Below are 14,477 nucleotides of genomic sequence, written 5' to 3' on the forward strand. Positions count from 1 at the left end.
GGCTTATACTGCCCACATCCATTGCCTACTAGAGAAAGTAGGAAGTCAAGAGATACCTGGAATAACAGGCAAGTTTGACCTTGGAGTACACATAAAGTACAGCAAAGCCTAACAAAGTTTCCTAAGAGAACTCACCATTTCTAGAAAACACCCTCTTCCAACAACACAAGAGATGACTCTAGAGATGGTCAATGCTGAAATCAGATTGATTATATTCTTTGCAGCCAAAGACGGAGAAGCTCTATATAGTTGGCAAAAATAAGACTAAGCAGTGACACAGCTCAGATCAGGAGTGCCTTAAAGCAAAATTCAGACTTAAATTGAAGAAAGTATGGAAAAACACTAGACCATTTGGTTTGACGAAAATCAATCCCTTATGGTTACACAGTGGATGTGACAAATAGACTTGAGGGATTAGATCTTATAGGCAGACTGCCTGGAGAACTGTGGACCAAGGGTCATGACATTCTGCCTGAGACAGTGATTAAGACCATACCCAAGAAAAACAAATGCAAAAAGGCAAAGAGTTGTCTGAGGAGGACTCACAAATAGCTTAGAAGAGAAGCTAAGGCATAGGAGAAAAAGAAAGATAATCCATTTGTATGCAGTTTTCCAAAGAGCAAGGACAGATAAGAAAGCCTTCCTCAGCAATCGATGCAAAGAAATAGAGAAAAACATTAGAATGGCAAAGAACAGAGTTTGCCTCAAGAATGTTACAGATACCAAGGGAATATTTCATGCAAAGATGGACGCAATAAAGGAGAGAAACTATAGGGACCTAACAGCAGCAGATATATTAAGAAGTAGTGGAAAGGATACACAGAAGAACTGTACCGAAAAACATAAAAATAAAAAGCTTAATGACCCAGATAACCGTGATGGTGTCTTTCAGTTCAGTTCAGTCGCTCAGTCGTGTGCTACTCTTTGCGACCCCATGAATCACAGCATGCCAGGCCTCCCTGTCCATCACCAACCCCTCTAGAACCAGACATCCTGGAATGTGAAACCAAGTAGCCCTTAGTATATCACTATGAACAAAGTTACTACAGGTGATGGGTTTCCAGTTGTGCAGTTTCAATCCTACAAAATTATGCCATTAAAATCCTGCACTCAATATACCAGCAAATTTGGAAAGTTTGGCATTGGCCACAGAATTGGAAGAGATTAGTTTAAACTCTAATCCCAAAGAAAGGCTATGCCAAAGAATGTTCAAACTAACACACAAGTGCACACATCTCACATGAAAGCAAAGTAATGCTCAAAGTTCCTTAAGCCAGACTTCAACAGTGCATGAACCAAGAACTTCCAGATGTTAAAGCTGGATTTAGAAAAGTCAGAGGAACCAGAGATCAAATTGCCAACATCCATTGGATCAGAGAAAAAGCAAGGGAGTTCAAGAAAAACATCTACATCTGATTTGGACTATGCCAAATATTTTGACTGTGTGGATGACAACAAACTATAGAAAATTCTTGAAAAAAGATGCAAATACAAGATCTCTTTAGCTGCCTCTTGAGAAATCTCTAGGTATGTCAAGAAGCAACAGTTAGAACTGGACATGGAAAAATGCACTAGTTTCAAATTGGGAAAGAAATGCATCAAGGCTGTATAATGTCATGTGGTTTATTTAACTTATATTCAGAGCACATCATGTGAAATGCCAGGCTGGAAGAAGCCCAAACTAGAATCAAGATTACCTGGAGAAATATCAATAACTTCAGAAATGCAGTTGAAACCACATATACAACAGAAAGTGAAGAATAGCTAAAGAGCCCATTGATGAAAAGAAAAAAGAGTGAAAAAGCTGGCTTAAAACGCAACTTTGAAAAAAAATGAAGATCATGGCATCTGGTCCCATCACTACACATCAAATCCAAAATCACTGCAGATGGTGACTGAGGCCATGAAATTAAAAGATGCTAGATCCTTGGAATAAAAGCTGCAACCATGTAAAGAGCATATTCAAAGCAGAGGCATTACTTTACAATTAATGGCCTATCAGATCATACCTATGGAGTTTCCATTACTCATGCATAGATGGGAGAGTTGAACTATACAGGAAGCTGAGCATGAAATAATTGATGCTTTTGCACTGTGGTGTTGGAGAAGACTGTTGAGAGTCCCTTGGACTGCAAGGAGATCAAAGCGGTCAATCTTGATGGAAATGAAACTCTGATACTTTGGCTACCTGACGCAAAGAACTGACTATAGGAAAAGACCCTAAGCTGGGAATGCTTGAGGGCAGAAGGAAAAGGGCCTAGCAGAGGATGAGACGGTCAGATGGTAAAACTAATTTAATACACATGAGCTTGAGAAAACTCTGGGTGTTAGTGATGGACTGTGAGGCCTGGTGTGATGCAGTCTGCAGTGTTGAAGAGAGTTGCTAAGACTGAGCAACTGAAAAACAACAGAATGATACATTTCAGTAAGAAGTGAAGACCCAACATTTGAGAAGATTCTCAGAGAAAAATAGAGAAAAAAATATCAATCCACTTCTCATACAGCTATTTTTACTATTATTGAAACAAGTTTTTCCATATTTAAATATGACTTTCCTGAAGTATGTGAATTCTAATTTGTTTTTCATTTCAAGAGGTGTATTGATGAAATCATGATGCACAGAGAAATTTCAGTTCTCACAGATTTGCTTAATAAAATCATGAAGTACTTAAGGAGTTAGAGGTATTTTTTCCATGGGAATTAAATATTTTGATGAGTAGCTTTTTTAATTCTTTAGAAACCGTTAATTACTATAATCAAATTTGTTTGGAATATTTGTAGTTTTTCCTTCAGTATCAGATTTGTAGTATCAGAAGATACTACAGCCTTAACTATAATGCAGGGTTTTCCAACCAAAACCCTGAAACAGAACAGCTCACTATACTCCAAAAGCACATTAGAAAAGTGTTAATTTGCTATTAAAATCAGTGAGCATTATACCCAAATTAAAGAATGGCAAAAACAGCTTGAAGAACATCACTAGAGCCTGCTAAAAGAAATGCAATATGGGGTTAGTGGCATGAAAGTTTAGAGTAGATGAAACTTGAAATATAGTAATGGAAAATATATTAAAAGTTTCCTAGTGTGTGGGCAGAATGAGAAGTCTACTCATAAACTAAAACAAACATAACAAATGTTGCACATTCTTTTAGAAAATCCAAATGGTTTTTGCACCAAATCCAAGATGCAGAAGAGAGAGCTAACAGCTTCAGTAGATATATGTATACTAGAATTATATGAGCAACATGATGCTTCATAGGCTTTTAGGCATTCAGACCACAAATCTGAACTCTGATGGTTGGGATACCCTTACCTCTCATCCTGGTGAAGTACTGCATAGAATATTTTTATTTTGTGATAAATTTGTTCTAATCAGTATTGTTCTAACATGTTTTGAAAAATAAGTATTTTTGTGCTTTCAACATTCAAAGTCCATTTGCTTTTTGCTACATATATGTAACTATACTTCTATGTTAAACAAACTCACTGATTTTTCTTTAAAGTCTTATTTATTTTATTATTTAAAAAAAAATATTTGGGGTCGGTTCCAGACCACCACAATAAAACAAATATTGTAGTAAAGCAACCCCATGAATTTTGGGTTTCCCAGTGCATATAAAAGTTATCTTTACACTATGCTGTAGTCTATCGTGCAATGGTATTATGTCTAAAAAAAAGATGTACATACCTTAATTTTTAAATACTTCATTACTAAAAAGGCTAACCATCATCTAAAACTTTTTGCTGATGGAGGGTTTTGCCTTGATGTTGATGGCTGCTGACCAATCAAGGTGGTGGTTGCTGAAGGTTGGGGAGGCTGTGGCAATTTCTTAAAATAAAACAATGAAATTTGCTGCAAAAAAAAAATTATTTATTGTTTTGGGGGGGGGCAAGTAGTCATGGATGTTCAAGGGCTTTCTCTAACTGAGGCAAGTGATATAGTTCACTTTGATATGGTACATAGCCTTCCCATTGTGATGTTTCTTTTGTTGCAGAACACTGGCTCTAGTTTTAGCACATGAGCTCATGAGTTGTGGCCCATGAGCTTAGTTACACTTCAGCATGTGGGGTCTTCCCAGACAAGGATCACTGGAAAGCTGACTACCAATCGATGGATCACCAGGGTAGTTCTGAACAAACACAGACTATACAGGCTAGAAGTTTGATACAACACATACTGAAGTACTTCTTAAGTAAACATTGTGTTGCTTTGGGGGATTCTCCTGGTAGCTCAGTGGTAAAGAATCCACCTCCCAATGTAAATGACCCAGGATTGAGAAATCCCTGAGTTAGAAAGACAGATCTTCTGGAAGAGAGAATGGAAACCAAGCTCAGTATTCTTGCCTGAGAAGCCCCACGGGCAGAGGAGCCTGGTGGTCTATGGTCCATGGAGATGAAAAAGAGATGGAAATGACTTAGCAACTAATCACAACCACCACCACCACCATGCTTTTTGGCAGATAAAGAAGATAGTTTGTTTAAATGATCTTAGTCTGGAATGTCTGAAAAGTAGTCAGCGCTTTTGATTTTTAAAACTATGCATAAGTAAAAGGCATTTTACCAGCGTCCAGCTGGTTGGATCCAGGGTATCCTCAGGGGGAGAGCATCAGCGACCTAGACAAATGATTTATTTAGAGATATAGAAAGAGATAAAGAAGGAATATAGCAGTTAGGAAAATATAGGAGAGAAACAAGCTTATATTCCTTGGTTTACCCAGAAAATAAAAAAAAATCTCGAGACAAGAGACTTGCACAATTTACATAGGCTGCAGAATACCCTCCTGATTTCCAGAGGGAGTGAGGATGCAGGGTGCCTTCCCTTTCAGGTCTTAGAAGCCCAGGCAAATAAGTAAACACAATGGACCTCTGTGCTCCAGATGGGAATTAGCCTGAAAATGAGAGTAAGAAAGAAAAGATGACACAGAGGAGCCAGACTTTCATGGAACTGGTCCTGGTCCTGATCCGTCTCTTTATTTTTTAGTGGAACTTTTATACTTCAAGTTGTACATAGAGATAACTGTAAGAAGCAGAGTGGCTTCCGGCAGCATTTTTATTTTATTGTGTGTAAAAATCATTTAAAATGTTGACTGTGAATTTTTCTAATGTATTTCCAGAGAATTTAGCCAGTCATTATATACATTTATTTAGTTCTCTTTTGAAGCCATTTCTTTCAACAGCAACTGATTTCAATTATGTTCTTGATTTGGTATCCGTCTTGAATTAGATTTTTTTTTTTTGAAAGCAATATTTCAGTAGGTTTAAATAATTTATTTAATCATTTAGTTTTTTCTATTACAACAACTAGCCTCTAAAAAGGAGAATGACACTCCATTTCTTCTCTGATTTTATAGGGACAAGTGAGTAGTAAAGTTTATTGCTTTATGTATTTTTTCATGGTTAAAATACTCTTTCTAAGGCAGACCTCCACATTTCCAGCTTTTCAAGCATTTTTTAAAAAATCTATTTTTGTTTATGGTCTGCTTAGTCTCATAGTCATGCCTGACTATGTGTTACCCTCTGGACTATAGCCCATCACGCTCCTCTGTCCATGGGGGTTCTCCAGGTAAGAATACTGCAGTGTGTTGTCAGGCCACTCTTCTAGTGGATATCTCATAGCAGATGTATTTTTTACCATCTTAATCACCAAGAAAGCCTAAAGAATACTGGAGTGAGAGTGTCCTATTGCTTCTCCAGAGAACCCTCCCAAACCAGAAATCAAACTGGGGTCTCCTGCATTGCATCAGATTTTTGAGCAGGTGACCTACTGGGAAGTGCTGGATTCTGCTAAAAAGTACCTTATTATGTGGACACACTGATCATATGTCATGATTAAGTAAGGGACAATTTTCAGTACAAAGCTTCATACTTCAGTGAAAAACAATTTTTTTCTTTGAAGAAAATTATACCATATTGATGAAAATATGCAATAAACAATATATACTAAAATTAGAAAAAAAAATCAAACAAATCCAAGGACCGTAGCCTGGGAAATGGTCTATGTACAGTTTAAAGAGGAGTGTTCTGAAGCTGTAGGGGCAGAGCCAGTACACATACAAATTTCCTTAAAGTGGAAAATACATGAGTGAAACATATATCATGGTAAAAGTATCCTGTTAAAATATACATATGGCAACAGTGATGTTAGTGTTTTCCTAGGCAAGAATCTGGAATCATTAAACTCTTAATTACATTTACTGACTAGGAACACATAACTCCAAAGCACAGAGATGCAAAATCTCATTTTTGTATCCTGATTTTCCCAGAGGGTACACTGGTGATAGACAACGGCAGTAGATTTTTACTTCCTCATTCAAGTGGATACCCAGTGACTATTCTCCACGGTTAAAGCAGTTGTACAATATTTGTTTTACAGGTCAAAAATAGAGTGTCTAGCATACAGTTCAGGGAAAATTATATCTAGCCAGAATGTTCACTCATACTTAAATATGTGAAAAAGGACTTGAATCACTATGACAAACAATCCTAAGCATTTTATTAAGTATTAATAAGAGAATACGTATTAATAAGTATTAAGTATTAAGAGAAAGTATTTTTTTGGTTTGTTTGTCTACAGTAACTTCAAATTTTATTCCTTCACTCCAACATTGAATACACAGATCATGGTCTCTACCCCTGCCACCAACAGTCCCTAGCTTAGTGGACCTAAACATTTCAAAGAGAGGGATCTGTAATGAACCTCAGGAGGTTCCTGTCTCCCAAACCGAAGGTAGATAGACAACCGTTCTCTTTAATTCCTCCACCACTTTTATCACTCTAGATTTCTAATAGAAGCACCCTGATGGGATTTGTTTCTCCAAGAAGGAAGACAATGGATACGACTGAAGTGAAGAAATGGTCAGGCAAGAGCACTTATTAACAGGTAGCAGAAGTCTATTCAGTAGTATGAGTTAGCGCAAGTGATTTCCAACTAGAGAAATGCACGTGGTCTCTACTATATTGACACATCTTTCAAGCTCAATGCGGCGTTCTCCAAAAATCTATCACTCTTTACTGGAATCTGACACAGCTTGCCTCGCATTGTTGAGTACCAGGAAGTCGGTTGGTTTGGGCTACACGTGCTCCATAGGGCAGAAGAGACTCTGCTTGGGAGATAGGCCAGTAGTGTCATGCGCGAGGAAAGTGAATTAATCCCGTGACACCAGCCAGGTTGCCGTTTTGCTGCTGCTAAGCCTGGCTACGTGCCTATCTCTCCGGAATTCTCAATTCGGAGACCGTAACTTTGTTCTTTGGAAGCCTTGGAGGATTACCTGGTAGTGGCAGCAGCACAGGAAGTCGCTTGGAAACAGTGAGCCTGCCGCTACAGCTATGCCCAAGAATAAATGTAATGACTCAGTTTCCCAGAACCAGCTATTACTCAGCCGCTGTCAGTGGTAGTTCCTGCTTGTTACCGTTGGCTGATGGCTTTGAGTGGGACTGCACAGTCCACATAGGAGCAAGAAGCTGCTCCTACTTCCTTCTGTTCAAATAGCGGTATAATTTCCTCTCCCTTTTGGTCAATTTTACCCTGAGGGTAATAAAATACTATTAGGTTGGATTCATACCAGTTTAACTGCAGGTGCCTTAATAAATTGGCAGAAGCCTACCTTTTTTTTTTTTTTTTTTTGGTCAGCCGAGGCTTCTCCCCTGCAGCCTTCATCCCTTCCCAGGACTCTTTCTTAGCTTTGTGACACATTGATTCTTTCTTTTGGGGCTGTTAAATATTTGTCCATACTTTATGGAGAGTTCACTACTGGTGAAAATACTGCTTCTTTGAAAGTGAAGTGAAGTTGCTCAGTCTTGTCCGATTCTTTGCAACCCCATCGACTGTAGCTTACCTGGCTCCTCGGCCCATGGGATTTTCCAGGCAAGAATACTGGTGTGGGTTGCCATTTCCTTCTCCAGGGAATCTTTCTGACCAAGGGATGGAACCCGGGTCTCTTGCATTTTAGGCAGGCACTTTACCATCTGAGCAAGCAGAAAAGGGTAAATCCATGTTGCATGGTTAGGTTCATGTCTGCTGGTTTACTTTCCTCTACCTGTCACAAACCTTAACCTTTTTTTTAAAAGGCACACATATCCCAATGTGTTCAGCCTTCTTTTCTCATAAAACAGATGCTGGCACTATGTATTTCTATTTATCTTTATTCTGAGGTAGACAGTTCACAAATAACCAGATTTGACAATAACTGCACTTGTAACTTCCAAAATGGTACTTCTAAGCTAACTGAAGGAGGGCACTGGGACAGTCATTCCTTGAATTCTCCTTTGTAGAGTCCTGAGTTCTGCTTGTGTCATGTTTAATGTCCTTGTAACGCCTCCTGGAAAACTGTAACTAAAGGAATGAGAATACCTCTTTCAGAATAGCACCACTTTTCACATTCCACAACAAATCTCTCTTCATTATTCATTCTTGGCACTTCATTTTAGCTCTCAAGGCTTACTTAACCTTTGCTTTATTTGGTCACACTTCTTTGCCTTTGAGTTCAGTGCTCTCTAGATTCTCCAAACCAACTGGCACAGCCTTTCTCTAGCAAATGTTTTGCTGCTAACTATTCAGGGAAACTCTAGGAATGTCTTTTTCATAATGAGTTAGGTAAATTACAAACTTCCACTTTTTTTTAATCTATTTAATTCACTTCTAACTTACAAATAAATGTACATTTCCATATATTCCTTGTTTCCTCCTCTGTTTCTAGAAATGAAGTTTCAGATGCCCATGTTAGATTGTGTATTCTTAAGAGAATAGTAATTATTTTATGAATGCAGAATTACCACAACTTGCTGCTTAATAGATGTTCAACACATTTTTGTTAATATTATCTTCCTAGGCTTCATTGGGTAACTCTCCTCTTCCTTCAGTGAGACTTTTAAACCAGCTACTCCTCTCAGGCCAAACTGAAGACATTCTGACATATGATTTTTCAGTTTTCATTGCTTTATAAATATATGGACAATTTTGGTTTATTAATTTGCAAATAAATTATGGAATGGAATGTATAGAACCTAGTTTTAATTGGAAAGCATGAGTAATAAAAAATACTAATGGTTATCTCTGGTAATGGGTTATGTGGTTGATAATATATTTATCTGCTAAGGGATTAGAAGAAAGTCATCAACAATTTGTAAGTGGCTAATCAGTAAGCAGATTAGGTTAAATGTAAATCTCTTTTGAGGTTTGTTAATATTTTGCTGCTATTTAAATGATAATCTGTTTGTTTCCCTGTTTATAAAATGTTTAGCAGCTTATGTTAGCTTGTTTGATGAATTTGTTAACTATTGTACAGATGATTAGACTTCCATTTTTATTCACTTTTTAATTCGCTTTTGAGGTAAAGGAGGCAAGGTAAGCTAAAGGACAAGGGAAGAAGTCTTTAGCTATTTATATGCTGGGCCTTCATTACTGTGCATGGGCTTTTCTCTAGTTGTGGGGAATGGGGTCTGCTCTGTAGTTGCCACACATGGTTTATCATTGGGGTGCCCTCTACACTTGTGGAGCATAGGCTCTAGGGAGATCAGATTTCAGTAGTTGCAGCATATGGGCTCAACAGTTGGAGCTTCCAGGCTGTAGAACATAGGCTCTATAGCTGTGGCATAGGGGCTCAATTGTTCTGAGGCATGTGGGTTCATCCTGGACCAGGGATCAAACTGGTGTCTGCTGTATTGGCAGGTGGATTCCCTACTACTGAGCCACCACAGAAGCCCCTCATAGCTCCAATGTTTCCCCATTTGCAGTGCCATACATTTCTCTAGAATTTCTATATTAAATAATTCACTTTACACTGTTTCTCATGGAGGCTTAATGTGGCATTTCAGTAAACAAAGTGTTCTGTTTTTACTCTATGGAAAAACATGGTATAACTGAGAGTGAATTTTAGGGTTCAGAGCAGAGTAAGGCTGTCTTCCAACATTGAAAATTCCCTACTATTGTAATATTTTTCAGTAGAATATGAAAAATCCATGCCAAGACCTCAGACCATCAGTACTAAAATGTCATTAGCACATGATCATATTTAATAAAGTTATTGAATAACTGACTCTTATTTAAGTAAATGCAGACTAAAATGAGTAAAATAATTGATTGAAGCACCTACTTTTTTCCCTTTAATGAAAATTTAAGCCCACGGAAACGTTGAAATGTGAGTACAAATCCCATGCTTTTCACTTAGACTCACTAATCTTTCCTGTTTTCTTTTCGTACTTTCTTTCTATATGTGGACATTTTCCTTCTAACATTTTAAATTTTGTTATAGGCAGGTCTAGTTACATAGATATGGACTTGAGCCCCCATCTCCTAAGAGTGAAGCCTTGTGAATGATCACAAGGCATTTAAGCTTACCATTCTATTGTCACTTAGTAAACCATAACCTTGACTAGACAGACCTTGCATGGAAAATAATGTCTGTGCCTTTTAATATGCTATCTAGTTTGATCATAATATTCCTTCCAAGAGTAAGCATCTTTGAATTCCATGGCCACAATCACCATCTGCAGTGATTTTGGAGCCCCCTAAAATAAAGTATGACACTGTTTCCACTGTTTTCCCATCTATTTCCCATGTAGTTATGGGACCAAATGCCATGATCTTCATTTTCTAAATGTTGAGCTTTAAGCCAACGCTTTCACTCTCCTATTTCACTTTCATCAAGAGGCTTTTTATTTCCTCTTCACTTTCTGCCATAAGAGTAGTGTCACCTGCATATCTGAGGTTATTGATATTTCTCCTGGCAATCTTAATTCCAGCTTATGCTTCTTCCAGCACAGCATTTATCACAATGTACTCTGCTTAGAAGTCAAATAAGCAGGGTGACAATATACAGCCTTGAGGTACTCCTTTTCCTATTTGGAACCAATCTGTTGTTCCATGTCCAGTTCTAACTGTTCCTTCCTGACTGCATATAAGTTTCTCAAGAGGCAGGTGAGGTGGTCTGATATAACCACCTCATGACCAACCTAGACAGCATATTAAAAAGCAGAGACATTAGTTTGCCAACAAAGGTACGCCTAGTCAAGGCGTTGTTGTTGTTGTTGTTGTTGTTGTTGTTGTTGTTGTTGTTGTTTTGTTGTTTTCCCCCAATGGTCATGTTTGGATGTTTGCAAAAGTAGTCTCTGAACGTGTGGACTAAAAATGTCTGATCTCCCACGGGTGCAACTCAGTAAGGAGGAGAAGGGCTTGCCTTCACACAATGGCTAATCTTCTGGTATGAGTGCTGGTTTCCAGGGGGTGGCAGACAGCAACAGCACCACTTAAAGAGACAAGAACCACAGACAACAGCCCTTGGTACAGACATAGAAGGATTGCCCAAAACAGTGCTATGCCAGAAATAGAAGTAGAGACACAGAGCGAGCTCTGCACCCCCAAGGCTCTGGTGTCCCTGAACAGTGAAGATCAACTATAGCTAGGGGAGTTTTTCCCTACTCCCCTGGCATCTGGACAGCAACAGTTTCTCTGCCCCATGGAGAAAAGTATCCAGCCACATGGTGCCCCTGCCTATCCTTTGGATACTCAGGTAAAGTTCCTAGTTATCGACATTCCTGTGGGATACAGGAGTGTGCAGTTTGGACTGAGGAGCAGGAAACCGTGGTTGGAATTTCCAGAGCCCTGTCGATGATAGCGCCTAGGGTATCAGCAGACACAAAAGCCACCTACTCCCTGGAGCAGAATATGTCAGGTGGGCATGCTGGAGCTGACTAACTGTGGAATATGCCCTCCATTTGAGGGACGTGTCCATAAGGGTTTCGCCTACCACCCTGTCTGCCATTGAACTAGATTTGGGCCAGCAGCCTGTGCGTGGCTCACAGTCTAGGGCCCTGCCTATTTTCTATTTGGCTGATCTCCCCAGGGTCTGTTCACTCTGTCCTGCACTGTCTGCCACCCCTTTCTTCAGCCTCAGGCCACCCCACGCACACCAGCCCCCGCTTCCCTACCATCACCCTCTCTCCCCACCCCCAAAAAGCTAGTGGGTCCCAGAGGATTACTGCAGTCTGAGCTGCATTTGGACCCATTTGTTGTGCTATTATGTCCTGTCCGTTCGCATCTGAACCAGCCTGGGGTCATGACCACGGCCAAGAGGAGTGTGACAGGCAGTCAGAGGAATGCGGGAACATCCTGGGATCCTGGACTTTCCTAGTTTTGAGCACTGGTGCTCAGGGTGCTGGGGCTGGTGGCCTGCCATCCTGATGCTTTGTGTGACTGGGACCTTGCAGCCACCAGTTATCATGCCAGGCAAAGAGGCCACCCTCTTCAGGGTGGAGGTGGTGCACGACAGTTAGCCCCTGGTGGATGGAGATGTGGTGGGGTTTGGGAGGCTGTTCAAGCTGCTTGCAGAAGATGTTATGGAGGAGGTGGAGGTTGTGGCAGATGAGCAGCAATAGGGGTGCTCCCAGGATCTGAGGAGAATACGGTAAATGAGCAGGGCCAGGAAGGCCCGGGAACATGACTGAGCTTCTGGGTCAAGATGCACTGCAGGTACTGGCCACCCTGCATGGCGAACTAAGCTCTGAGCATGAGAAAAACTGCAGGGCCTACTTCCAGTTCATGTGCAAGAAACATTAGGGGAGGAAGCCTGACATGGCTCAAAGGAATGCCATCATCCTGGACATCCCTTTCTTCTGGGCCATAGTGGTATCCTTTCTGCTGCTTGTTGGGGTCCAGTGCTCAGGAGGAGGTGCAGGAAACTTTTCCCTCCTCCCTATCCTGGCAGGTGCTGTTGTGGAGCCATCCATGGCCCCACTGCAAGGTGATATTTTCCTTTTAGGACCACCCCTACTTCTTGAATATGGTGATCGCTAAGTAGAATTACCTTGACATCGCTTGTAAAATGTGTTTCCTGGGGTGATGAGTGTGGGTGTGCAAGGGTGTGGAATGTCCACCTTTGGGATCCACATTTGTCTCTCCTGTCTCTCTGCAGAGTATAGGGCACGTCATTCTACTCCTGTCCACTGGTTCTGGGACTTCAAACAGGGAGCATCCAGCCACAGGTTGGACATGAGGAGCCTTAAATTTCTCAGCTGGCTGTCAGGTCACAACTTCCCAGAATCAAACAGGATTGCTCAGGTGTGGTGGCTTTTGATCTGCACACAGTTAGCAATTGATTTTGGAATTCTTGGCTGATGGCTCATCTTGCACGTATTGTCAGCGGTTTGTCAGTGAAGATGTGTGGGATGATCCCCTGAGGTAGTACCCTGGGAAGGAAGGGTCTTCCATGGATATAACTGACAGAAAACTATGTGGAGAGAGGGTATGGAGATGGGCCCTGAAGCGACAGTCGTGTAGTATCCGGGACACTGTCTTTTTCCAAATGGGGATGCTCAGACTCATGTAAGCTGGCTGTGAAGCCTGAATTTGGGTCGTGCATGTAGCAGGTGACCTCCTGAGACTGTGTATTTGGGGACTTGGTGTGTCCTTGAGTGAAGCAAGTCTCCCTCAAATCAGCAGCGGTTGCAGCACCTGAGTCCAGGTGATACTACTAGAGACAGTGTGAATTAAGTATCTTTGGCAGAATCATCCTTTGCGGGTCCTGAAATAACTTGGCTTCCTGCTGCTCACTGAGTTTGAGATTGCCTGGGCACTTCACACCTGCCCCTTACCCTGGGAAGGCCTATCATTGAAAGGGTGTCCTCTACAGGGTCCCAGGGCACCTGTGTGCTGACTTTGGGATATTCTGTGAATTTCCACATTCACCATTCGGCATATCACAACCACCAAACATGCTACGCTGGAAGAAGCTTCAGGCTTCCTCGAGAAAATATGGAAGAGTTCATGGAGGAGGTGGACAGGGAGCCCGAAGGGTAGGACATGGTGCCTACTGTCACCATCTCTGACATTGCTGGGCTTGGTGGTCTTCACCTCTTGAAACACCTGTGTTACCTGTTTGTGTTTGCGTACTCATGCTGAGCATGTATGTGTATACATATGTGTGCTTGTGTCAGCTGTGTTTATGTGTGTGTGTGTGTGTGTGTCCAGCCCAGGGCAGATGCTCAGATGAAGGTGACAAGAGAGGAGGTTCTGAGCAACCAAAGAGGAGGCATGAGGTGATTCCAGCCTGAAGATGGTTTGTCACCATATCTCTGCATTGACCCTGTCCAGAATGGGAACTAGGAAAGGATGGCCAGTGATAACTCTGGACCGTGGCTCCAGATATCTGAAATTAGACCAGATACAAAACACGCTCACCATTTCTACTGTGTTCTTGTGTGTTTTGACCAGGAAGAGGGGGTTCATGGTCTAAGGATTCACAAAGAGCAACTCAGATAGGGTGGGGCTTTGAAACCACTGCCTGTGGAGCCCAGTCTGGGGGGCTGTGGACCCACCTGTGGAAATGGTGGCCGTAGCTATGGCAAGACCCAGGATAATGTGGAGGCTAAGGTCCTGGAGAGATGGGCAGAGACCCGAAGGAGAAAGAGGCACAGATTGCCGGCTTCACTGGAGACTTGTTCCACACACGTGAGAAGAAGAACTGGGAAGGTCCTGGGCCAGT

The 14,477-nt window shown here is 41.1% G+C and overlaps 1 pseudogene; it reads left to right on the forward strand.

Moving 5' to 3' along the window:
• Positions 1-11,954: 11,954 nt before the first annotated feature.
• LOC132658947 (testis-specific Y-encoded protein 1-like) lies at positions 11,955-13,322 on the forward strand (annotated as a pseudogene).
• Positions 13,323-14,477: the final 1,155 nt, after the last annotated feature.

Source organism: Ovis aries, chromosome Y, assembly GCF_016772045.2.
Source record: "Ovis aries strain OAR_USU_Benz2616 breed Rambouillet chromosome Y, ARS-UI_Ramb_v3.0, whole genome shotgun sequence".
Classification (NCBI taxonomy): domain Eukaryota; kingdom Metazoa; phylum Chordata; class Mammalia; order Artiodactyla; family Bovidae; genus Ovis; species Ovis aries.